Here is a 26,293-nt window from a genome sequence, read left to right as displayed (position 1 = left end):
TGGTGTTGAACGCCTGACGCATGTTCAATGAAATACAACCCGAGTGATGATAGCGACTTGGGGCCTCTGTAAGTAGGTTATGTAGTTTCCTGGTGATTAAGGACGTCCTGCGGGCGGGCGGGCAGGAAACCCGTCTGATCCATATGTATCAGTTTATGCAAAGTCGGCCCAAGTCTGTTGGCTAACACTTTACTAAGCATTTTATATTACGACGTTAGCAGTGATAATGGACGGTAGCTAGCCATATCAGTGGGGTCCCTGCCGGACTTTGGAAGTGATACCACTAGCGCCTGCGCTGTAGTGAGGGGCAGGAAGCCCTTATCCAGCGCCTCATTGTATAAAATCTCAAATTGGGACACAAGTAAGTCTACATATATTTCATAAAATTTAGCTGGCAGCCCATCTAACCCAGGAGTTTTGTTTTCGGGGAGTCCCTTGATAGCAATTCTAATTTCCGACTCTTTGTAATGGGTCCAGTAATGCCTTTTGAGCGTCTGCTGATAACTGAGGGCATAGTATGGTGGATAAAGAAATCGTCCATTTGTGTGTCTACTCTTTCTGCAGGTTCACTTTAAAGTGCAGTGTAATACTGACGAAATGTCTCTTAATATCTCCCTGAGTAAAAACGTCATCCTCCTGTGAGGGGAGTGACCTCGTTAATGATGATAGTGGGGGGGGGTCATCCCGCAGCAATTTGGCTAAAAGGGTCCCAGCCTTGTCCACCTCAGCATGTCTCATCTGCGTGTATTTTTGATGATCTATGACACAGAGAGATTCTAGTAATTCTGCATGCCTAATTCTGGCCTCCTGCAGGGGGGGGCCCACTTGTCAGCATCAGTTGCAGCTTCGTGTTCTAGTCTGCTCATTTTCTTTTCTATGTCTATGAGGGACTTGTGAACCTCCTGTCGTGCACCCACGGTTACGCTGATTGCCTTCCCATGGATAACCGTTTTAAAGCCGTCCCATTCAATTAATCTGTTAGACGCCGTATTACTATTTTCCACAAAATAGTGTTAGCTAGTGTCAGATATAGTAGCCCGGAGCACTGAGTCCTCCAGCAATTGGGGCCATAATCTCCAGGTGGGCTCTGGGGTGGACACCCTACCCCAATTAATCACTATTTCCATTGGGCTATGATCGAAGAAGGTCTTCGCCAAGTAAGCAGTAGATGTCACCTGCAATTGCAATCCTATTTGAACAGTATATCCTATCTATTCTTGTGTGCAGCATGTGAGCCGGTGAATAGAAGGAGTACTCCCTATGTGTTGGGTGTCTCATCCTCCACACATCACACAGGCCCCAGCCCTCAACCTACCGCACAGTGCCTTCGCCTGTTTAAATACCCCTGTCCCGTTGAGGGGAGGATGTGACCTATCCATTATTACATCCATGACAGTATTAAAGTCCCCGCCAAGAATCCATGAATATATCTCCCATTCTGCTAGTGCAAGGACAGCGTATTCAGGAATTTCTCTTGTTCTGAGTTTGGCGCATAAATAGAGCCTAGAACTACATGTTGGCCATCTAGGGTTCCCCGTACTAGATTTTATTGCCCCCTGCTGGTCTACCCGTTGTTCCAATGACGTAAAGGGTCCCCCATGTCTGACCCAGATTGTGGTGCCCCGTGCAAACCCCGAGCATGTGGTGGAGAAAATCTGACCTCTCCACTTCCTGCGAAGCTTCCCTACTTCTTTTTCAACCATATGGGATTCCTGCAGGTACACTATCTGCACCTTTAGTCACAGCAACTGAGCATGTATCCTATGGTGCTTCTGAACAGAGCTCAGTCCCCGAACGTTCCACATTAATATTATATACGTATTATGTATATGCATTGTGTTCCGAGGTCTGACCGCTGAACGGTCAACATGACATGTGTGGTGCAGAGCCAACCCAGGCGGATACACAAAACAGGACTATTTCCCTCCCTTAAAGTTCCCAATACTCTGTCTGGTCGAAGAACTATACCGGACCATACAACTAAACACAACAAATATAAACCTAAGTTGCATCTGTGAAGTGCTTTCACATTTTGGGGTACATGGCCAATACTACCCATCCGGTGCAATCTCTTATCCCTGTATATACTGGTATTCGAACGGCTCCCTGAGCTATATCTTCAAGCAGTTTGGTGCCATTGCAACATTTAAATACAAAAGACATTGTGATAGTTCACATTACTGTTCTGTTCCAGGTCCACAACATAACATATCTGGTTAAGGAAGCAAACCATCCGCTGTTTGCGGAGTCACGGTGGGAAATAAAGCCACATTCCCTTCAGAGTCCGACCTGTGTGTGCCCACTTCGGAGGAGGTCATGTCACCAGTCTGTGTGGTAGTCCGAAATGAGAAGACTGTGAGGATTGCCTGTTCCTTGCTTCTTTGCATTTGCTGCAGTGTTGGGTGGGACTGCGTGTTTCTCTTGTGCAGATGCTGCGTGCTGCGTTGGCCAGGCGTTCTTACACTTCGGGCATTGTGAGCCGAGTTTTTCGGGTTCTGCCACATCCAACCTTTCCTCCATGTCCTCTGGGCTCTCAAAAAAGTATGTTTTCAGTTCACCGGTCTCACAGTCAGTTCCTGTGGCCGCTCACCTCTACCCCCCCTCTGTGCGTCCTCCCTGGGCCGTCCCAGCACCAGTCACTCTCTGAGCCACCACAGAACCCAGGCCTGCACCCAGGCGGTCTATATCAGGGATCCACGCTCCAGCGCCGGCCCACCGTGTATCCCCGCCGGTCCACTGATTCTCCAACATCGGGTTGTGTAGCATCTCACCGGGTACCTCCTGGGGGCTGTAACACAGCTCCGGTTGTCAGCTCCTGTGTCTTTTAGCGGCGCCTACCACAATGGAACATTTGTTTTTGCAGAAAACCACCTTTATGTCAGGATAATGCTGCCCAGGGCCAGAGCACTTCTATGAGGCGACTGCCCTGTTCCACAGTTGGCCACGCCCCCCATGACCCCCCATCTAGCAGTTAGTGTCACAACCAGCGATCGATGCCGTAGGAATTTCCCCGGTGGTAGTCCCACTAGGGACTCATATCGTTTGAGTGTGCCATCCCGGTACGGCTCTCCCAGGGTTTACATGTCAGCGTCATGCCATTCCTTGAGCGCAGTAGACATAAGTACCCCAGGCCCACTAGGGGAGCCCTCCAGTGGTATTGCCAGTGCGTAGGGGATTAGCGCTCTGGTGAGGTAAAGGCTACAGCGGTAGCACTTGCACACCACTGCCAGGAGGAGCAGAGTCGGCGTTGTGGCTTTAGTAGCTGGGTGGAAGAGCCTGGTTATTTGTTCCAGTGAGTGGGGAGGTAGTGTGCTTGCAGTGTCCTCTCGAACCCTATCTGCAAACCAACTGGCTATCCACTGCAGTTGTGCGGCTAAGTAGTAGTGCTCAAAATAAGGCACAGAAAGACCCCCTATTAGTGCCATTCTATGTCTGGCGTACCCCCAAAGGAAGTCACTGAGTAATCTAGATAGTGTAGCAAAGAAGGAAGTCGGAACATATAGAGGTAGATTGGCAAAGTAGTACAGGAGGCAGGGAAGGATCATCATCTTGGATAGTGCCACTCTGCCAGTGACCGTTAGTGGAAGCGTGTTCCAAAAGTGCACCTGTGACTTGATTGCTGCCAAAGCCTTTCCCAGATTGCCGTCAAATAGATCTGTCGGTTGACGGTATATCTGGATTCCCGGGTAGCAGAAGGTGTCTTCCCTCCATTGTACTCTTGTACCGTCTAGGGTATAACCGGGGTCTCGGCTTTCCTCCCCGAATGGATAATACAGGGCTTGCCTGCGTTTACACTGAGTCCCGAGATGGCGGCGAAGTCGCGTTGTGTACATGCCAGCTGGGTTGGTATATGCTCTATATCCCTCACGTAGATCAGGAGGTCGTCTGCCTACAGCGACACTTGGTGCACGGCATCGCCCAGGGGTATTCCATCTCCCAGTGTTGCTAGTACAGGGCTATTCACCATTTATGAGTGTAAATTTACTACAAATTGTAGACTTACATGTCCCCATCCCCTAAAACAAGGGGATAAAGCCCAATTTAGGACTGTAAAGTTGCTAATAGTACCTTTGCACATGTATACAGAAATCTCTGACTGTAGAGATCTACCTACGATAAAGTATAGGGAAATTATAAAAAGTGTATTCAAATTTTTAAAACAATTAGCAAACTGATATTAAGCGCAGCGCAAACTTGATACGAAGTTATCAGAGCGCTTTACATGTGCACCAGTTACGTTACACAAGGACACATTATTTTTTTGTTAGGCACGGGGAGATTAAGTGATTTGCCCAGAATCACAGGATGTTGAGCGTCCTTGCCGGGACTAGAGCCTGGTTCCCCAGATATGAGATCGACCGACCTAGCCCATTAGGCCACATCCTCTCCCCGCATATAAGTGTTTATATTTATTTGTAATGTATTAAAAATGAATAATAGTCATGTACAGATTTAATTTAAATGATTTAAAAAAATTAAGTTACATGTATTTTTACTATTAAAAGATTAACAAAATAATTTAACATAAAATGCTATTTCTTTTTGAAATTCATATATATTTGTTTAACATTAAATGTACACATAATTTTGAAAATAGATACATTTATTGTTATCTTTATGTCCTATGGGGTTTTATTTTAAGTCCCTACTTCCCTTATTTTCTATGACAGTGTGTAGTAGAAGTGGTTGGCCATGTGTAGTGCTAGATTTACTCCTGTACCTAGCTTGAGTCCATTGTGGGTCCAGTTTGTCTGAAGTAACTATAGAAGTGCAGTCAGTGAGCAGGCATGATCTTACTCTTTTGTGGGTGGGTTCAGATCCCTCACTAAAAATCTCTTAACCTGACTTGATTCCTTCCTAAACCCCTCCCATTCAGTCATGAATTTTCCCTGTTTTCCAGTCAATACGCCGGAAACAACGACATCACCCCATCGCAAGACCTCTGCAACTCCCTCGCCTCCTACTTCCACAACAAGATCGCGGACATACACAACAGCTTCAGCATCCAACCGACGCACGCCACGACCGCAGCAACGCCACCCACCACCACCCTCCGCGCCTGGACTCCGATCAGCACCGAAGACACCGTCCGCACAATGAACTCCGTCCACTCCGGATCTCCGACCGACCCCTGCCCTCACCACGTCTTCAACAAGGCCGAAGCTGTCATCGCACCCCACCTGCGGGACATTATCAACACCTCCTTCGACACCGCCACCTTCCCTGAGAGCTGGAAGCACGCCGAACTCAGCGCTCTACTCAAGAAACCTACAGCGGACCCCACCGAACTCAAGAACTACCGTCCCATCTCGCTCCTCCCGTTCCCGGCCAAAGTCATCGAAAAGACCGTCAACAAACAGCTGGCCGCCTTCCTCGAGACGAATGGATCCCTCGACCCCTCACAGTCTGGCTTCCGAGCCAACCACAGCACCGAGACCGCCCTCATCGCTGCCACCGATGACATCCGAGCCCTGATGGACAACGGAGAAACAGCGGCCCTCATCCTCCTGGACCTATCCGCGGCATTCGACACTGTCTGCCACCGCACCCTAGTGCAGCGCCTCGGCAACATCGGAATCCAGGAGAAGGCACTGGAATGGATCACATCCTTCCTCGACGGAAGAACACAGAGAGTCCGCCTACCACCGTACAAGTCAGAGGCCACCGAAGTCATCTGCGGCGTCCCTCAAGGATCCTCGCTGAGCCCCACCCTCTTCAACGTCTACATGAGCCCCCTCGCGGCCATCGCACGCCAACACAACCTCAACATTATCTCCTACGCCGACGACACCCAGCTGATCCTCTCCCTGACCAACGACCCCGCCGCCGCCAGAGCCAACCTGCACGAAGGGATGAAAGAGGTAGCCGAGTGGATGACGACCAGCCGCCTGAAACTGAACTCAGACAAGACGGAGGTCCTCATCCTGGGCTCCTCGCCCTCCGCCTGGGACGACTCCTGGTGGCCCCCCGCCCTGGGCACCGCACCCAAACCGACGGACCACGCACGCAACCTGGGCTTCATCCTGGACTCCTCCCTCTCCATGACCAGACAAGTCAACGCCGTCTCCTCGTCATGCTTCAACATCCTGCGCATGCTACGGAAGATCTTCTGGTGGATCCCCACCGAGACCAGGAAGACTGTCACCCAGGCCCTCGTCACCAGCCGACTGGACTACGGCAACGCCCTCTACGCCGGAACCACCGCCAAGCTCCAGAAGAGACTCCAGCGGATCCAGAACGCCTCAGCCAGACTCATCCTCGACATCCCACGAAACAGCCACATCTCCGGACATCTGAGAGACCTGCACTGGCTCCCCGTCAACAAAAGAATCACCTTCCGTCTCCTCACCCACGCACACAAAGCCCTACACGATCAAGGCCCGAGCTACCTCAACAACCGAATCAACTTCTACGCTCCCAAACGCCACCTCAGATCGACCAGCCACGCCCTCGCCGCCGTCCCCCGCATCCGAAGAGCGACAACAGGAGGAAGGTCCTTCTCCTACCTGGCCGCCAAGACCTGGAACTCCCTCCCGATCGACCTGCGCCTGACCCAAGACCACCTCTCCTTCAGGAAGAAGCTCAAGACCTGGCTGTTCGAGCAGTAACGGCACCCCCCCCCCAGCGCCTTGAGACCCTACGGGTGAGTAGTGTGCTCTATAAATGTCCTGATTGATTGATTGATTGATTGAATACAACTCCTAAACTACAAAGTGTCAGGCAGGTCAATGGGAGCATGAGGCTGTGGTGTGCAGGTCACATGCCGACTGATGCAGAGTTTGCACAGAGGGAACTAGGGGACCATGAGCAGAGAGATGTGGCAGGCGCCAAATAAGAAGAGGTCGCTAAGGAGGGGATGGGAGACTAACCTGTGTGATGGCCTTGGGCACCAACTGTTGGGGAGGCGAGTGTAGCCGTGTGGAAGGCAAACATTTTGAGTGATTTGTTATCATGGGATGTACCCAGCCCGGATCACTGACATAATATCGATGGACATAATATCGACTACCAAAAAAATCGGCGACAAAATATTGAGTTTCTATCTACAAACAGGTAAGTACTAAAATATCGAGTCAAAAATATCGTTTAAAAAAATATAGGGGCACATTATGATGGAGGATTTTCCGCATCCTCCGGGCCGGCAGAAGCCACCGCCGGCCCGGCGGATGCGGAAAATCCTCTGCGGACCTACCAAAGACCCACCGCCACATTAGGATGGCTGGTGGGTCCTGGTTTCAGTCCGCTGCTTTTCCGCCGCGGTTGGCTTACAACCGCGGCGGGAAAGCTCTAATATGGTGGCGGTGTCTCTCAGACACCGCCAGACATATTAGTATGGCGTAGAAGAGATGCGTTTCCGCGGTGGGTTCACCGCCGTGGAAAAGCATACAGATCTTCACTCTGGGGGCCCGTTGCGGGCCCCCTGGGTGAAGAGAGGTGGGGGGGTGCACATGGGGGGTACCTATGGTACCCCCCTGCATTTACATGCAGAAAGTGGCAGGCACCGCGCGGTGCCTGCCGCTCTGTGCACGTAAATGCACTGCATGTGTTTTTAACATTGCGGCGGGTGCAGCTTGAATGTGACCGCCAGGGTGGCGGTCACATCCTAATTGCACAGGAGGGAACGCCGCAGCACATGCGGACGTTCCCTCCTACACAGGGATTGCGGACGGACGCAAGTCCGTCCGCGATCGTAATGGGCCCCTTAGTTTGTAAAAATATCGAATTTCTTAAAAACAATGTTAAATTAAACAAATATTAAAAATTAATAACTAGAATACACTTAAAAATACTTAAATTACATGAAACTTATTAAATAATTAATTAAAGTTATAAAAAAAAGACATTCGTATTTATTAAAACATATATATATAGTAACATAATATAAATAAAAAATATGCAATATTATTACCGTAGGATAGCGGAAGTGTAAAAATTACTATTCCCACTCCAGAGAGTGCAACAGTAGGGAAAGCGTTGGATAGTGTAGGGGTAAAAATTACTATTCCCCCTCCAGAGAGTGCAACAGTAGGGAAAGCGTTGGATAGCGTAGGGGTAAAAGTTACTATTCCCACTCCAAAGAGTGCAACAGGAGGGAAAGTGTTGGATAGCGTTGGGGAAAAAATTACTATTCCCATTCCAATGAGTGCAACAGTAGGGAAAGCGTTGGATAGCGTAGGGGTAAAAATTACTATTCCCACTCCAGAGAGTGCAACAGTAGGGAAAGCGTTGGATAGCGTAGGGGTAAAAATTACTATTCCCACTCCAAAGAGTGCAACAGTAGGGAAAGCGTTGGATAGCGTAGGGGTAAAAATTACTATTCCCACTCCAGAGAGTGCAACAGTAGGGAAAGCGTTGGATAGCGTAGGGGTAAAAAATACTATTCCCACTCCAGAGAGTGCAAGAGTAGCGAAAGCGTTGGATGGCGTAGGGGTAAAAATTACTATTCCCACTCCAAAGACTGCAACAGTAGGGAAAGCGTTGGATAGCGTAGGGGTAAAAATTACTATTCCCACTCCAATGAGTGCAACAGTAAGGAAAGCGTTGGATAGCGTAGGGGTAAAAAATACTATTCCCACTCCAGAGAGTGCAAGAGTAGCGAAAGCGTTGGATGGCGTAGGGGTAAAAATTACTATTCCCACTCCAAAGACTGCAACAGTAGGGAAAGCGTTGGATAGCGTAGGGGTAAAAATTACTATTCCCACTCCAATGAGTGCAACAGTAAGGAAAGCGTTGGATAGCGTAGGGGTAAAAATTACTATTCCCACTCCAGAGAGTGCAACAGTAGGGAAAGCATTGGATAGCGTAGGGGTAAAAATTACTATTCCCACTCCAGACAGTGCAACAGTAGGGAAAGCGTTGAATAGCGTAGGGGTAAAAATTACTATTCCCACTCCAGAGAGTGCAACACTAGAGAAAACGTTGGATAGCGTAGGGGTAAAAATTACTATTCCCACTCCAGTGAGTGCAACAGTAGGGAAAGCGTTGGATAGCGTAGGGGTAAAAATTACTATTCCCACTCCAGAGAGTGGAACAGTAGGGAAAGCGTTGGATAGCGTAGGGGTAAAAATTACTATTCCCATTCCAGAGAGTGCAACAGTAGGGAAAGCGTTGTATAGCGTAGGGGTAAAAATGACTATTCCCACTCCAGTGAGTACAACAGTAGGGAAAGTAAATACTTCATATATTATTTAAAAAAATAGATATATTAATATCTATAAAAAATGAATTAAAAGTAAATACCAATTTGATAAAATATAATAATTAATCAATTAAAAATACAAATTAAAATAAATTATTACAATTAGTTACCTATTAATACAAATGAATTACAAATTAACAATTAATTAATTAGCAATTAAAAATTAATTAACACTTAATTCAAAATAAATACCAATAAATAAATTTACATATTTAATTAATTATAATAAATGACTTCCCACCCTGTTCCCCTATAAACCCACAACCCGCTACAGAAAATAAATTAGTAAAATTAACATAATTATCAGTTAATCAATTAAATAAAATTAATTGGCACTTAAAATGTAATTAATTACCAAATAAAAATTAATTAACAATTAATGCAAAATAAATATCAATAAATAAATTTACATATTTAATTAATTATAATTAAATTTCTTCCCACCCTATTCCCCTATAAACCCACAACCCGCTACAGAATTAAATTACGCAAAAATTAAATAACATAAAATTCATTAATTAAAATAAATTATAACATAAATACACACTTTTCACACATATAATAACATAAAAAACACTATAAAAATTCGATATTATTAAAAATTCGATAATTTTAATAACCTATATTATATACTTCGATATTTTGACTTTCTATATTTTTAAAAATGGATATTACATTACTTACCCTAAAAACGATATTTTTGATGACTATATTCTGTCCATTCGATATTTTGGTTATTCTATATTTTGAAGTCGATATTTTGTCCATTCGATATTTTGAAATCGATATTTTGTCTGTTTACCACCCAGCCCAGGTCCTGGTTTAGCAGCACATGACATGGGTTGCAGGAACCTGCAAAAGAGGTGCTGACATCATTCGTCAGGGCTGAAGTGATGAACTGGGCAACAGGAGGGCACAGCTGCAGAACCGTTCCATTGTGCTTTGCAACCATGACTGGCTCACATGGATTATCCGGTGAGAGACTTTCCTCGAAAATGAGGAGCGCAATCAACCTATGACACACACATAACCCTTGACTCCCTAAACGGCCTCCCATTAGGACTGCTTTTTGGATTGCCAGCATATAACCGTGGTTTTGAGCTTTAGACACCTTGTCATGAAAGTACTGGTGTCCTGGTTTGAATAAAGGGATGCCGAGGACACAGACACTGCTTTTCAATATATGTCACTACATTGTGAATATATATACACCATGGCAGTGGAATAAATGTGCCCAATGATGTATGTTACGTAGACCAATTGTACAAATAAACAAAGATTTACACATTGATTTAAACTGTGCACAGGTCAAATTCCAGGGTATTATCAGAGTAAAACAAACCTGACACCAAAAACAATGTTTACTTCCTCATATATTGCATGTATCAATTACTTTACACAGGGAAACAGCTCTCCTAATGTACATGAGACTTCTTCAATGTGAATTTATCTCACTGCATAAATTTAACATCTTGATCTTGGGGTTGGTTGAACACCTTTTGTTAAAACCAATACCTTTAAACAAATTCCATGGCATAAACCATCTATGCAGATGTGCACAGTGTCATACGTTATTTGATGTCATTGTTCAGTGTGGGGGGGGCTCCATAATAAATTTGACTCTTTGCCTTAGCAATGTTAATGAATTGAATACTACACCACAAGGGAACTTGACAAAGGCTGATTATGAATTGAACTGAATCAGTCTACTGTTGGTTCTGGAACAAATTCGACTATTTTGCATATACAGTGGAGTGACCTTCATGTTTTTGGTAGGACAAACATTTATGACTAGGAGCACCTTTACGTAGGAGGATGTGGGTAGGTGGATATGGCTGTATCTCAGCTAGGTGTATATATATATATATATATATATATATATATATATATATATATATATATATGAATGTATATACATATATATATATATATATATATATATTCACTGAAAAAACCATAGGTTATAGACCATATATAGTTAGGAATTAGCATTTACAAAACCTTGAAAATTCACTGAAAAAACCATAGGTTATAGACCATATATAGTTAGGAATTAGCATTTAAAAAACCTTATTTTACTCACACAAAACCATTGAAATTCCATATATAGTTAGTTGCACTAACTATATATCGCGCACCCGCAATCCACTGCTGATCATGTCACATATTACATCATTCATGACATGGTCAGTGACATCACTGATGACATCACTGATGACATCTCAAATGACATCACTGATGACATCACTGATGACATCTCAAATGACATCACTGATGACTACATCCAGTGACTGTATAATTCTGTAAAGTTAAAATATGTCTTACATATTGAAGAATGAGTGGATGTATAAGTGTCTTGATGAAGGATTTAGTAGGGGCATGGCTGACTGTATGAGTGACTGATTAAATGTGTCTCACTGAGTGCATGGGTTAGTGACTAAACTGTCTTAATTTGTGCATCATTATGTCTGTTCTGTAAACTGCTGCATGTGTTGATCATTAGCTATATGATTAACTGTATGGGTTATTGATTGGTTGCCCAAGCATTTGTATGGGAGACTGAGTGTGTGTGTGGGTGGCTGGGAGGTGTATGACTCTCTGCATAGATGTGTGAGCAGTTGATTGACTAGATGTATGGGTTCAAAAGTGCATGTGGAAACAGCTGTATGGGCGGTTGACTGTGTGCATGAGTGTATTGGTGAGTGAATGGATATCTCAGTGCTACATGTCAAAGTAAGTACATATGTAAAACACAGTACATGTGAGAGTTGACATATATAAATAACTGTGCATAAGAGCCAGTGAATGTGTGAGTGGCTGTATGGATCATTGTGAACTTGTATCCAGGATTGTATAAGTGAGTAAATATGTTTTAGTATATGTTTGAATAAGTAAGGTGTGTATAACTGTATAGTTGAGGAAATGGAGGTGTGATTGATTCTTTGCATGACTGACTAAGTGTCTGAGTAACTCCATGGATGAGTGACAGTCTATGAGTGTCTGTTTACACTGAGTGTATCTAAGGTTATATTAGAGTCTGAAGAGGTTCATCGTATTATCACATGAATGATGTCATCAGTGATGTGATCAGTAATGTCAAATGAGATGTCATCAGTGATGTCATCAGTGATGTCATTTGAGATGTCATCAGTGATGTCATCAGTGATGTCATTTGAGATGTCATCAGTGATGTCATCAGTGATGTCATTTGAGATGTCATCAGTGATGTCATCAGTGATGTCACTGACCATGTCATGAATGATGTAATATGTGACATGATCAGCAGTGGATTGCGGGTGCGCGATATATAGTTAGTGCAACTAACTATATATGGAATTTCAATGGTTTTGTGTGAGTAAAATAAGGTTTTTTAAATGCTAATTCCTAACTATATATGGTCTATAACCTATGGTTTTTTCAGTGAATTTTCAAGGTTTTGTAAATGCTAATTCCTAACTATATATGGTCTATAACCTATGGTTTTTTCAGTGAATTTCAATGGTTTTTTAATAGCAAATATCATAAGCTGTCGAATGTCAAGTACGTGGTAAGTGAAAACATTTTCGTGTTTATGCACACTGATCTGCTTTGAATGGTGCCCCCCCCTCATTTCTATTAGGAGTACTCTCTCTTTGCACATAGTGAAGAGTAGTTAACGCAGGCCTTTGCCCCCGTTGTAATACGTCGTGCCTGCTTCTCTCTCCATTTGATTGATTGTTATCCAAGTATTTACTGTTTTAGAATTGGTTCTCTTTGGTTCATTCTCTATTTACAAACAAACACAGAGTCGCAATACTCTGTTTAGTCTTTGCAGATAACGAAAAATCGTGTAAAAAAAAAAAGAAAAGGAATCGAGCAAAATCAGTAGGCCACTAATGGGATCTCTTTTTGACCTCGCTAAAATAGAAACATTAGGAACAACCCTTCATGACAAATACAAAACTAGTGAGATGAACTGAACTCCACACAATGATGGCTGCAAAACAGCTCGGCTCCGCCACCCACCCCGCCCAAAATAACGATAAAGAGCGGCTGCCATGATTGGTTGCGGAATGGCCACGACGGAGCTACGAAATGGTGCTGCTCTCATGCTAACCCCAGCTTCAGTCTGAAACATCCAGAAACACTGTAGACTACCAATTCGATCAGTTCCGGTAGCGCCCCAATGTAACCCGGTAGAGAAGAACTAGCCCTCCCCTCTTTGACTGATGGTTCTTGTTGCCTGTCCCTTCTGTTGTCATTTAACAGAACTATTTAGCCTGCTGAAAGGGGTTGTGTTCCGACCGCTGGTTGGTGGAGACATTTTGACTATATTCTGGACCTGCGTTGTCACGTAATGCGTCATATGACGCGCCGCGTTAGCGCATCCGGAAGTCATCCGGGGCGCGCAGCGCGTAACGTAAGCATAACAAGTCATGTGACTTGTTAATAAAACTTTTCATTGGTTCATTTTACTTTTCTTATTCTAATGATGAAAGCCTTGGTCATATGACCTAAAAATTACGCTTTTTATTACTTCCGAACATTATTTTTTCTTAAATATATGTTATAATGTTCCAGGCTAATGTACTTTCCCGGAAAATTTACAACTGTCCTGCAAGTAAAATATATTCTTTTTTCGAGAAAAAGAGCGTTTCTTCGTCCCATGACGGAGCCGTTGAGCAAAAGAGGGTCGACCTGCTGTCTTAGTCGCCGATACGCCTGAATATGAGATTCTTATCGATCACTTTATGTTGCAGAAGTAGAAAACACAACAGCCCTTGACCATTTATCTTTACTGCGTTCCTTCGTATTATACCTTTTACCCTTCATGTAATTGGTCTGCTTTATTTCACTTGCCTTTTAATGATTCTAAAACAGTGACTATTATTAAAAACTTTACCAATGTATATACTACTACCATGTTTTCTTTTAAAAACCTTTATTGTGAAAATTTCATTATACAAATACGAGCCTATAACCACGTGGGCCGGCCACGGAGCAAACTGTAATCGTATATGATGAGTAGACATTTACACTGTAGAGGAACGTAACGGGCGGGCCATTAGGTTGCAAGAACTAAGGTGTCTAACAGTTACGGAATCGGTGGACGTACATTTTATAATTAAAATACGACAGGGCCAGTTACAATAAAATTATCTACATATACATTTGCGGGCAAGTACCATGGGTGACGTTAATTCGAACTTTCAATAGTACAGTAATCAATAACACATCAGAACTTAATATCAATAGGGATGTCGAAATATTCAATCAATTCTCGTCCCCGCCCGCCATGTGCTTCAAAACTGCATACGTATCTCGTGATTTCAAGGTTCTGCAACCAGTACACAACAAGGAGTTACGAGTCCCATTTATTCCGGCGCCATTTTGGGCGAGGACGGGCAGGTCCAGGATATAGTCAAAATGTCTCTACCAACCCTCGACTATGATGATGTTCATATGCTGTATTTATTAGAGTAACACTCATCTGTCCACATGAAATTAATTTGCCACAATCTAAACATGTCATTTTAATCTTTCCAAAGTTCTTCTAAATATTTGGGACCGTTTCCCTTGCCTCTGATGCTGTCAGTGCCACTTCTTTGATGAATGTACTAGCAGGTCAGGGGTTCTCCTCCAAATCTCTCTTTTATGCAGCACTATAATTAATTGGTGCCACCTCTCCATATGACGATGCATGGTATAGTTACCATAACTATATTTTTTTTCGGTTCCTCTGGAGAGTTCATCGTGGCAGATGAAGCGTGTAACGTACCGGACATTTACCTTTTTTTGCATGTACAGGAAAGGAAAAAAAAATCGAGCGTCCGAGTTCTAAGGTGTCCCAGGGCCATTTTAGTGGACCAGGCCCAAATCCAAAGAACAGGCCGCCATTTTGAGAGTCCTGTTGCAGCCGCCTGTCGCTGTAGCATCAAGAGCAGCCGAAACTCAGCTGAATGGCAACTGAAACGGTAAAGGGGCGCCCCACTACAGCAGACGAGCCTCCACCTGGGAAGGCCCGTTCACGCCGCCTCCCCCCCCCCCCTTCGGGCACCCCACGCCGTTATTCGGAGCAGTATTGTAGGATGGCCACACCAGTGCGGCAACTTGCTAGACATCACCTCGGTGGTAACCGAATCTCAGCCCCTTGTAGTGTCTCCTCTTCAGAAAATATTCTTGCGCTACCTTTGCCCCATTCACACATCGGTCCGCTACTGACGCCATCTCACAGGCTAATGGGGCGCCCCACGCCGAGTTTCAGCATTGTAGGATGACCACACCAGTACAGCAACTTGCTAGACATCACCTCGGTGCCATCCGGATCTTGGCATCTCAACGCCTAGTGGTATCTTCCATACAGAAAATATTGTTGCGCTGCCTTTGGCCCCATTCGCACATCGGTCCGCAACTGACACCATTTCACAGGCCAACAGGGCGCCCCACGCCGACTTTTACCATTATAGGATGGCCACACCAGTACAGCAACTTGCTAGACATCACCTCGGTGCCATCCGGATCTTGGCATCTCAGCGCCTTGTGGTGTCTTCTATTCCGAAAATATTGTAGAAAATATTGTTGCGCTGCCTTTGGCCCCATTCGCACATCGGTCTGCAACTGACACCATCTCACAGGCCAACAGGGCGCCCCACGCCGACTTTTACCATTGTAGGATGGCCACACCAGTACAGCAACTTGCTAGACATCACCTCGGTGCCATCCGGATCTTGGCATCTCAGCGCCTTGTGGTGTCAGTCAGAAAATATTGTTGCGCTGCCTTTGTCCCCATTCGCACATCGGTCCACTACTGACACCATCTCACAGGCCAACAGGGCGCCCCACGCCGACTTTTACCATTGTAGGATGGCCACACCAGTGCCACAACTTGCTAGACACCACCTCGGTGCCATCTGGAACTTGGCATCTCAGCGCCTTGTGGTGTCTTCAATTCAGAATATATTGTTGCGCTGCCTTTGGCCCCATTCGCACATCGGTCCGCTACTGACGCCATCTCACAGGCCAACGGGGCGCACCACGCCGACTATCAGCATTGTAGGATGGCCACACCAGTACAGCAACTTGCTAGACATCACCTCGGTGCCATCCGGATCTCGGCGCCCCACTGCAGATGAAGTGCCTCTCAACTATGAAACCACCACGGTGACATCCGGATCTTGGCGCGTTGTGCTGCCTTCGGCCTATTCGCACATCGGTCCGCTACTGACGCCATCTCACAGACTAATCGGGCGCCCCACGCCGAGTTTCAGCATTGTAGGATGACCACACCAGTACACCTTACTAGACACCACCTCGGTGCCATCCGGATCTTGGCATCTCAGCGCCTTGTGGTGTCTTCTATTCAGAAAATATTCTTGCGCTACCTTTGCCCCATTCACACATCGGTCCGCTACTGACGCCATCTCACAGGCTAATAGGGCGCCCCACGCCGAGTTTCAGCATTGTAGGATGACCACACCAGTACAGCAACTTGCTAGACATCACCTCGGTACCATCCGGATCTTGGCATCTCAACGCCTAGTGGTATCTTCCATACAGAAAATATTGTTGCGCTGCCTTTGACCCCATTCGCACATCGGTCCGCAACTTAGACATCACCTCGGTGCCATCCGGATCTTGGCATCTCAGCGCCTTGTGGTGTATTCTCTTCAGAAAATATTGTTGCGCTGCCTTTGACCCCATTCGCACATCAGTCCGCTACTGACACCATCTCACAGGCCAACAGGGCGCCCCACGCCGACTTTTACCATTGTAGGATGGCCACACCAGTGCCACAACTTGCTAGACACCACCTCGGTGCCATCCGGATCTTGGCATCTCAGCGCCTTCTGGTGTCTTCTATTCCGAAAATATTGTTGCGCTGCCTTTGGCCCCATTCGCACATCGGTCCGCTACTGCCGCCATCTCACAGGCCAACGGGGCGCCCCACGCCGACTTTCAACATTGTAGGATGGCCACACCAGTGCGGCAACTTACTAGACACCACCTCGGTGCCATCCGGATCTTGGCGCGTTGTGCTGCCTTCGGCCTATTCGCACATCGGTCCGCTACTGACGCAAACTCACAGGCCAACGGGGCGCCCCACGCCGACTTTCAGCATTATAGGATGGCCACACCAGTGCTGCAACTTGCTGGACACCACCTCGGTGCCATCCGGATCTTGGCGCGTTGTGTTGCCTTCGGCCTATTCGCACATCGGTCCGCTACTGACGCCGCCTCACGTGCCAACGTATTTTCTCCGCATTTTATACCCTATGCCGCATAACAGGTCATGTGACTTGTTTATAAAACTTTTCATTGGTTCATTTTACTTTTGGTTTCCTAATGATGGAAGGCTTGATCATATGACCTAAAAACAACACTTTTCATTGGATGAAAACTTTTTTTTTTTCCCAAACGATGAAAGCCCCACCTTGTTTCTGGATGTTTCAGACTGAAGCTGGCGTCAGCATGAGAGCACCACCATCTCGTAGCTCCGTCGTGGTCATTCCGCGAGCAATCATGGCAACCGCTCCCCACCAGAAGCCTACAGGAGTCGGGGGCCCCCAAAACTTTTGATAAATCCTCAAGGCGGAGGGGACGCTTTCGAGAATGGGGTCCAAGACCTAGCAGACAAGCGTCCGATTTCCAAGGTGTCCCAGGGCCATTTCAGTGGACCAGGCCCAAAAAGGAAAGAGCCTGCCGCCATTTTGAGAGTCCTGTGACAGCCGCCTATCGCTGCACCGCAAGAGTGGGCACAACTCAGCTGAATTGCGGCTTTTGACACAGTGGACCAAAAACGGACGGAATGGCAACTGAAACGGTAAAGGGGCGCCCCACTACAACAGATGACACTCCACCTGGAGAAGCCCGTTCACGCCGCCTCCCCCGGGGCGCCCCACGCCGTTATTCGGAGCAGCATTGTAGGATACCAAAACCAGTGCGGCAACTTACTGGACATCATCTTGGTGCCATCGTTCTGCTGCCTTGGAACTATTCACACAACAGTTTGCTACTGATGACCCACCCCCCGCGACGCCCCACGCCGTTATTTGCTGGGTGGCAACTTACTAGACATCACTTTCGTGTCATCTAGATTTCAGCGCGTTCTGCTGCCTTGGAACTATTCGCACAACAGTTTGCTACTGATGACCCACCCCCCGCGACGCCCCACGCCGGAAATCTGGACGTTGTGCTGCGTTGGGACTATTCGCACAGCCGACCGCTACTTCGTTGTTTTTCCCTAAAAATGTTTATATGTTATTACTATTTTTGTTTTCTTGTATATATTTATAAATTACTAAAGTTTTATAATCTTACTACTTTGTCGGAGTGCTATATATTTTTAATGTGACACATAATTGTAAAAACTTTGATGTACAAAGAGTCATCCCTGGAATCTTCCGCTTCAGGCTCGGTCCCCTCCCCAATCACAATACAGGATGGTTTTCAGATAATAGGAACGCTTCTGCTGTGACGAATCTCATCGAGTGTGGGCCTTGATCTACTATAACTCCTTTGAAGAGGGGTGATTCTTTACAGCTGGGGCCATAAACTACATCTGCAGGGCTAGCTGATAGCCTAGGACCGGCCTGGACAATCGGACACAGAGGAAGAGGAGTGTCAGAGGGTGCGGTAGTGAATAGGGCGAAAGGGAGGTGTCGGGCGGGCACAGGGTGTGATTCTCAGGGAAGAGCAGCGCAGATGCGGGGAGGTTTATTACCCATGCATAAGACAGAAAGCGGGGGTGACCACTGCCTGGGGGAGATGCTTGCGAGGGTGGGGAGCCATGCTAAGGATCGACAGCGTGCAGAGAGTGGGTCTGGTCAAGGCATCTAAAATGGCTGCCGTGCACGACAAAAGTGTGGCATTTGAAAAAAGACAAGATGGCGCAGACAATGTTTTTCAACACTTCCTGATTTCCTTCGAATCGAACGTTAACAGACGTTGGGGCATATTACCAAAGTTAAGCGATATTTATCCCTAACGATGCTTAGCAACGATTTTTTTACCGCTAAGCATCGTCAGAAATTATCGCAGATAAACGTTGCTATTATCAAGGTTTATCGCAAATACGATAATAAACGACCGCAATGCATTAATATCGCTGAAAACTCAGCGATATTTATGCATTACCGAGCTAATGCTCTTAGCCATGTTATCCACCTCCCATTGGATAACATGGCTAAGAACTGCTCAGGGCAGGTGCTACTTTTTGGAGATATTCGCGCTTATCTCGAATATTTCCAAAAGTTGATAATAGGAGATAGCGATGTTAGCGACTGTTTCCAGTCGCTAACATCTTGGCATGCCCACTTTGCATGTCATTAGTGATAAATATCACTCACATGCAAAGTGGGGCCCAAGATGGTCGCTATCTCCTACTAGCCGTCGCTAACTGGTGTTAGCAACAGCTAGGTAATACAGATATAATTTTATCTCCGCGAAGCGGAGCGCTGTTACAGATATATATCTTGTTTTTGAACGTTAATTTCTCAAAATCCACTGAAGCACATATATTGAGACCTAGCAAAGGCACATCGAGCTACCAGTCCCTACAATTTTGCCAAGTTTCGTGCAAATCCATTCAGCCGTTCGATTATTATTATTATTTTTTTTTTGCCCCGCGGGGCCCTTTTAAAACCTCCACATCAAACCTAAGAGGTCAAGGAGGATCTACTATGCCCCCTTATGGTCATTTGCCCCTTCGCTTTGGCCTCCTCTTGTCTCTCGATCCTACCGAGAGACAAGATGGCGGCCGCTACGGACTGTTTGCAATGTTTACAGACGCTGGAGAACCAATCAGCTTCGCAAACCTCCGTTACGCGAAGCGGAGCGCTGTTACAGATATATATCTTTTTTTCAACGTTAATTTCTCAAAATCCACTGGAGCACATATATTGAGACCTAACAAAGGCACATCGGGCTACCAGTCCCTAATATTTTACCAAGTTTCGTGCAAATCCATTCAGCCGTTCGATTATTATTATTATTATTTTTTTTTGCCCCGCGGGACCCTTTTAAAACCTCCACATCAAACCTAGAGGGTCAGCGAGGATCTACTATGCCCCCTTATGGTCATTTGCTCCTTCGCTTTGGCCTCCTCTTGTCTCTCGATACCTCCGAGAGACAAGATGGCGGCCGCTACGGACTGTTTGGAATGTTGACAGACGCCGGAGAACCAATCAGCTTCGCTTCACAAAGCTCCGTTGCGCGAAAAGTACGCGTAGCGGAGCGCTGCCCGGTCCGCTGTTACAGATATATATCTTTTTTTGAACGTTAATTTCTCAAAATCCACTGAAGCACATATATTGAGACCTACAAAAGGCACATCGGGCTACCAGTCCCTACAATTTTGCCAAGTTTCGTGCAAATCCATTCAGCCGTTCGAGCTAAAAGTGAGGCCAACCGCCCTATGGGAAACTCAATGTTAAAAACACGTTTTGGGACCCCCCTTTTTTCTCGGCCCCCCCTTGACGAACCCCCCCCCAAATTTTCAGGGGCTGCTCAGAAACAAATTGTTCCATTTTCCTGAAAATTTCAGCCAACTCCGTCCACAAACGCCAAAGTTATTAGACATGGAATTTTCAAAAATCCCATAGAGAAAAAATCCTAACTATATATACCTACTGGCGACCGCCAGTAGGTAATATATATATACATATATATATATATATATATATATATGTATATATATATATGTATATATATATATGTATATACATATATATATATATATATATATATATATATATATATATATATATATATATATTACCTACAACCTATTTTCCATAGGAAATCCGCAACATTCTATTTAGAATAACTTTGGCGCAGGTTGACGAATCTTCGCGAAATTTTCAAAACTAATGACCAGCTCCGGTCCGCTCCTATCCTGAAAGTCTCAGGGTGATTCATGAAGCGGGGGTCGAGAAAAAAGGGGGATCCCAAAACGTGTTTTCCCAAAGCAATTTTCCATAGGAACTGTTCATCGGGGTTACAGCCCGAAATGCTGAACGGAATTACACCAAATTTGGCAAATAGGTAGTCCTTAGTTCAGACTCATGCCTTTTGCTTAAATGGTGTAAATCCGTTCATTAGTTCCTGATAATATGACATTTAAAAGTACATATATATCTAAGGCCGCGGTGGATCCGCGCATCCTGCGCGCACCCTAAGGGCACCGTCCCGCTCGTGCGCTGAATGCTAATTGGCTGTCAAGTGTTTGTCAACATTCGAAACCAGGAAGTGTTGGCAGTCATTTTGTGCCTCGGTAGATGTGAGGTTGAAGAAGTTAGTGGAATGAGTGTGCAAAACGTATAAAAGGGGCAAGGTTGAAATACCCTGACCCTCTAGACCTGCTTAGGGGGTCTCACAAGGACTCCCAGGGCCCCAAATATATATATATTTTTTTTAAACGGCAAAGTGCGGCGCAGGGTGCGCGGATCCTGCCGTAAAAAAAATAAAATAAAACAGAGCTTCTTTAATAATTAGCCCCGGGAGGGGCAAATCCCGGGGATAAAATTATTACATTTAATGGGGTGCCCCTCTGGGCCCCTCAGCCCCGGGGAACGTCACCCCCCGGTGCCACAAAATAAATAGTTGGGGGGGCTCCAAGGCCCCCCCCAGCAAAATACATGAGTGGGGCACAATGGCCCCCCAAACCCTGGGGACCACCACCCACAGGGGCTTTGTGTCTAGTTGGAGCGGGCTGCGTGGCCCCCCTCCTGGAGCCTTGTTGTGGCCCTGGGGACCGCCACCCCGAAGGCCGGCTCCTGCAGTGTCCCGGGGTGCCCACCCCAGGACACTGCAGTTTGCTATGAGAGGGCGGGAGTCTCGCGGCTCTCGCCGTCCTGTAGCAAACTTGGTTTGGATTTTGAAAGAGAGAGCAGGGAAACCTATACCCTTTCAAAATCCAAACCAGATTGCTTTTCCACATGGGGAGCTGCATGTTAGCAGCTCCCCCTGTGGAAAAGCAATGCTGGCTCCCGAAGGACGCGGGCAGCTGGCTGGGGCCGTGGGGGCATTGGGGCTCCCCCCACGGTCCCCAACCTTGTATATAAGCCCCGGGGGATGGGGTCCCCGGGGATAATTTAGTGATAGGGGCTATTTATTTTTTAACGGTTAAATTAGGAGTTATGCACCCAGCGCCACACTCAGTGCGGCCCCCTGGTGTGCACGCATTGGATGCACGACTCCTAACGTGTAGGGTGCGCGACTCCAGCGCGTTTGGTGCACGATTCTACACGTTAGGTGCACGACTCTGACGCGTTGGGTTCGAGACTACAAGCAAAAAAATATATATATTTCTGATATACATCAAGCTTATGAGTTTAGATCTTGGGAGGCACTAAAAAGAGCACTTGTGTTCATTGAGAGATTTTGGTACCTACAAGTAAGTACCTATGCAGAGTCTAAAGTTGATGAGGAAGACTCTGTTACCCTATCTGTAAAATGTACACCATCTCTCCTATAGATGCCATCCATATTGCAACGCAGTTTTTTGTGGTAAATGGACCCCATTTTATAATCTCGGAGAAAAGCAGAAACAGATTTATTGACATGTTTCCGAGCTTTCTCAATCTGTGGACAAAATTGATTGGACCAGTTCCATTTCTGCCTTTGGCATATGTTAGAATAGACAAAGGCAGTTTGAGGGAAAAGTGATATCAATTCTGTAAAGGTGTCCTTCATAAGCATTTCCAGACCTACCCCAGTCAAAGTGCCTAGGTCATTGCCACCACAATGCACAATTATGTGGTCAGGGTGTTGGAGATGCAAAAAGGTTTTCACCAATGGCATCAATTGTTGCCACTTTAGCCCTCTCTGTCCAATACATTTAATGTCTACAAACATAAGTCCATCCAGTATCTCTCCTTGTGGTAGTCTAATCATTCAGTCAGTATCCATGTACTTATGCAGCAAGCCAGTCCTTAGGATATGGACTGCTTTAAATTTCTATGCACTATGCATGTAGTGGTCAAACCACTAGACCACTACCTTGCACCATGGTGCAAGGGTACCTGTGTCACCACATGGCTGGAGTTTAAGCAGCAGTGCAGAGGAAAGCACAGACTTGCAACATATTTATGTACATATGTTGCATGCCTGTGCTTCGGAAGTACCACAGCACACTGCAGCTAAAGAGCTTACAGTGTCATGCTGCAGCACTTCCTTATAGTTCTGCACTTATACATTCACCATACTCCACAAATGCATTCTTTCATTCAATTATCCAGTACGTATACATTTAATGAAACTTTCAAACACTATCATACAAATATAGCTCTTTTTTTAACCAAAGAAGTTAGTTCTGAGTTTTTTTGTATTTTTTTAAAGAGAACTGGAGCAACAAAACAATGAACTTCTGGGGGTAAAACAAAAAAAACTAGCAACGATGATTTTCTAAAGCACGGCAAACAAGTCCACAGACTGTTCTCCATAATACAGCAGCCTATTACACTTAATGCAGTGTATTTTTGCATTGGCCAATTGTGAACGTATGTCCAGATTTTGACTGGTTGAAGATGTCCCCGATGTGCTTGCTACTGCTGTTGTTGGTGGTGGATTTTCTCTCAGTTTTCGGCACTCCTCGCGTGATAGATTGACGGGATGTAAACGTTTTAAATGTTTAAGCATGCTTGCGGTCCCGCAAGAATACTTTTTATTCGGATCTCCACGTGAGAGTACGACTTTGCATATTTTACAAGTGACCTTGGTTGGTTCACTTTTTTTAGTCCTGCAGGAAATGTAAAAAAATAGTGTGCGATGGAACTGTATCTCTCAGGACATGCAGGCTCCGGTACAAATTCCTCATTGTTGGATTGTTCAGAATCAGATGATTCTTGTTATCCAGTAGCCATTGTTCTTTAATAAAAATTAAAATCAGGTCTCCAAACAGTAAAAAATTAGGTTCTTCCTAGTAGAGTTGTTGCTCCAAAGAAGGTCTAAGAAAAATGATTGAAATGGGTGGGGTCCTTCAATAGTTAGAATAAGAAGTGTTATGAACCAATCAAATCACTTTTTTCTGGTCACATGGGATCCGCGTAGGCTGCACGCACGCAGCTCGCACCCAGCGCGACTTCGCGAAATTGCTTGTAAAAGTAATATAACTTTATTAAAACTAAAATAATATAATTTTTATGATTAGCTCAGATAATGTTGTGCCTTAATATTTATATTAAATACATATATATATATCTTTTTAGACATTAAAGTATTTCGCGGGAGTTGCGCACCCACCGCGTCGAACACATATATGAAGTCACACGGAAACGCGCGAACGTCGCATAGCGTAATACGTACAGGTTGCGTATGTGCTTAAGTCGCGCAGGGAAATACGCACTCATCGCACACCCTACGCGGATCCTACACAGTAATCCTAAAATGGCGGCTATGTTCCACGCAGTAATCGAGGAAGGTGCGCTTTGGGTGCGCTACTACCAAAAAGAAATTTGAAAAAATCAACAATTAAGAAAATATTATACATACATTTTAAAAAATATAAAATAAAAAAATATAGAATTTCAATATTTAAAAAAAACATTTTTTTCAATTTATGTAAAAAATATGTAATGTTATTTATTTATTTTTCTAAAAAGAAATAGATTAAAGAATGTAGTAAATCAGTATCAAAAAAATATATATAACAATTAACCCATTGCATGCTCATGACGAGCTCAGCTCGTCATGAGGCACGGTCACGCTGTGCTCACGATGAGCTGAGCTCGTCTTGACCGTTGCGCCACGCCCACGCGGGGATAATTCCCCTGCTGTGCTGGGCGTTCCATTGGAACGGGTGTGGTCATGATGAGCACAGCGCCACCGTGCTGCATGACGTTTCAGACATGTTATAGTTAGGAATTAGCATTTGAAAAACCTTTGAAATTCACTGAAAAAACTATAGGTTTCAAGCATGTTATACTTAGGAATTAGCATTTAAAATTCACTGAAGGAGGAGGAGCTTCGCGCGCAACCAAGATGGCCGCGTGAGCTTAGGGCTCCCGAGACCCTCGTAACCTCCCGCATCTATCCTGTCGTTCATCCTGTCCTTCATTGATGTTTTCGTGAATGTGAACCACGTGTGAGGCGACACCTGCACTTAGATTTTGAATCGGACCCCGGGAACCGGTGTTACGGTGCTTAGAAGATTGCGGCCTACATCTCTGTGACGCCCGGCTGTGGAGTTGGCATGGTGCCCGAGCTGTAGTTGAACAACATCGGCCTGAGGGGATTGGGACGACCGGTCCGGTCGCTTTCACTTTCGGTTTTGCTTCCAGAGAAGACCTGTGACTGGGACCGAGCCCTTCCCCGTGCCTGAGGACAGCTGCCTAGTATCACCCGCGAGTGTGATTTTCATTGTCTTGCTGGGTCTGGAAGACGTTTGGCCTGTGCCCTCTGGCTAGGGCTGCTTCCGCCCGTAGGAGCCAAGGGCCGCCATCTTCCTGTCTCATCTCATCGAGCCAGGTCGCGCTATATCCCGCAATGGCGGGGAAACCGGAGGGTGACAAGCAGAAACTCAAGACCACTCGGCGGGGTGGCTATACCCAGACTAACATCATGGATCGATATGCCCAAGCTAAGGGATCTCCTGGTGGATCGGGTAGGTCGCAGGAGGACTTGAAAGATCCATCGACTTCGGCGACTGAGCTGACCTTGCAAGATGTCATGGCTGCAATTGACGGGATCAAATCCTCATTAGGGCAACAAATCGAGGCTCTCGCCCATAAGCTTGATACTGTGGCGATTGATGTCAACCTGATCCGTGCAGACCTGGCGAAAACTATTGAGAAAGTCAAGTCTTTGGACATTAAGACTTCCAGTCTGACGGGTGATGTCGCTGACCTGCAGACGGAGGTCCGTCACTTAAAGACTAACAGTGATTTCATTGCACGTCGTCTGGAGGATTATGAAGGAAGGGCTAGGCGGAACAATGTTCATATCATAGGGGTCCCAGAGAAAGCGGAAGATCCAGCAGCTGGCCTCTTTGTTGAGGATCTTATTGTTCGCCACCTTGCACCTAAGGGACTGAGTACGTTTTTTTTATGGTTGAACGGGCCCACAGAGTTCCGGGCGGTAAACCGAAGTTGGGTGCCCCACCGCGGCCTATAATTGCGA

This window comes from Lissotriton helveticus, chromosome 3_1 (genome assembly GCF_964261635.1).
Source record: "Lissotriton helveticus chromosome 3_1, aLisHel1.1, whole genome shotgun sequence".
Lineage (NCBI taxonomy): Eukaryota > Metazoa > Chordata > Amphibia > Caudata > Salamandridae > Lissotriton > Lissotriton helveticus.
Note: the sequence above shows the minus strand (reverse complement) of the source record.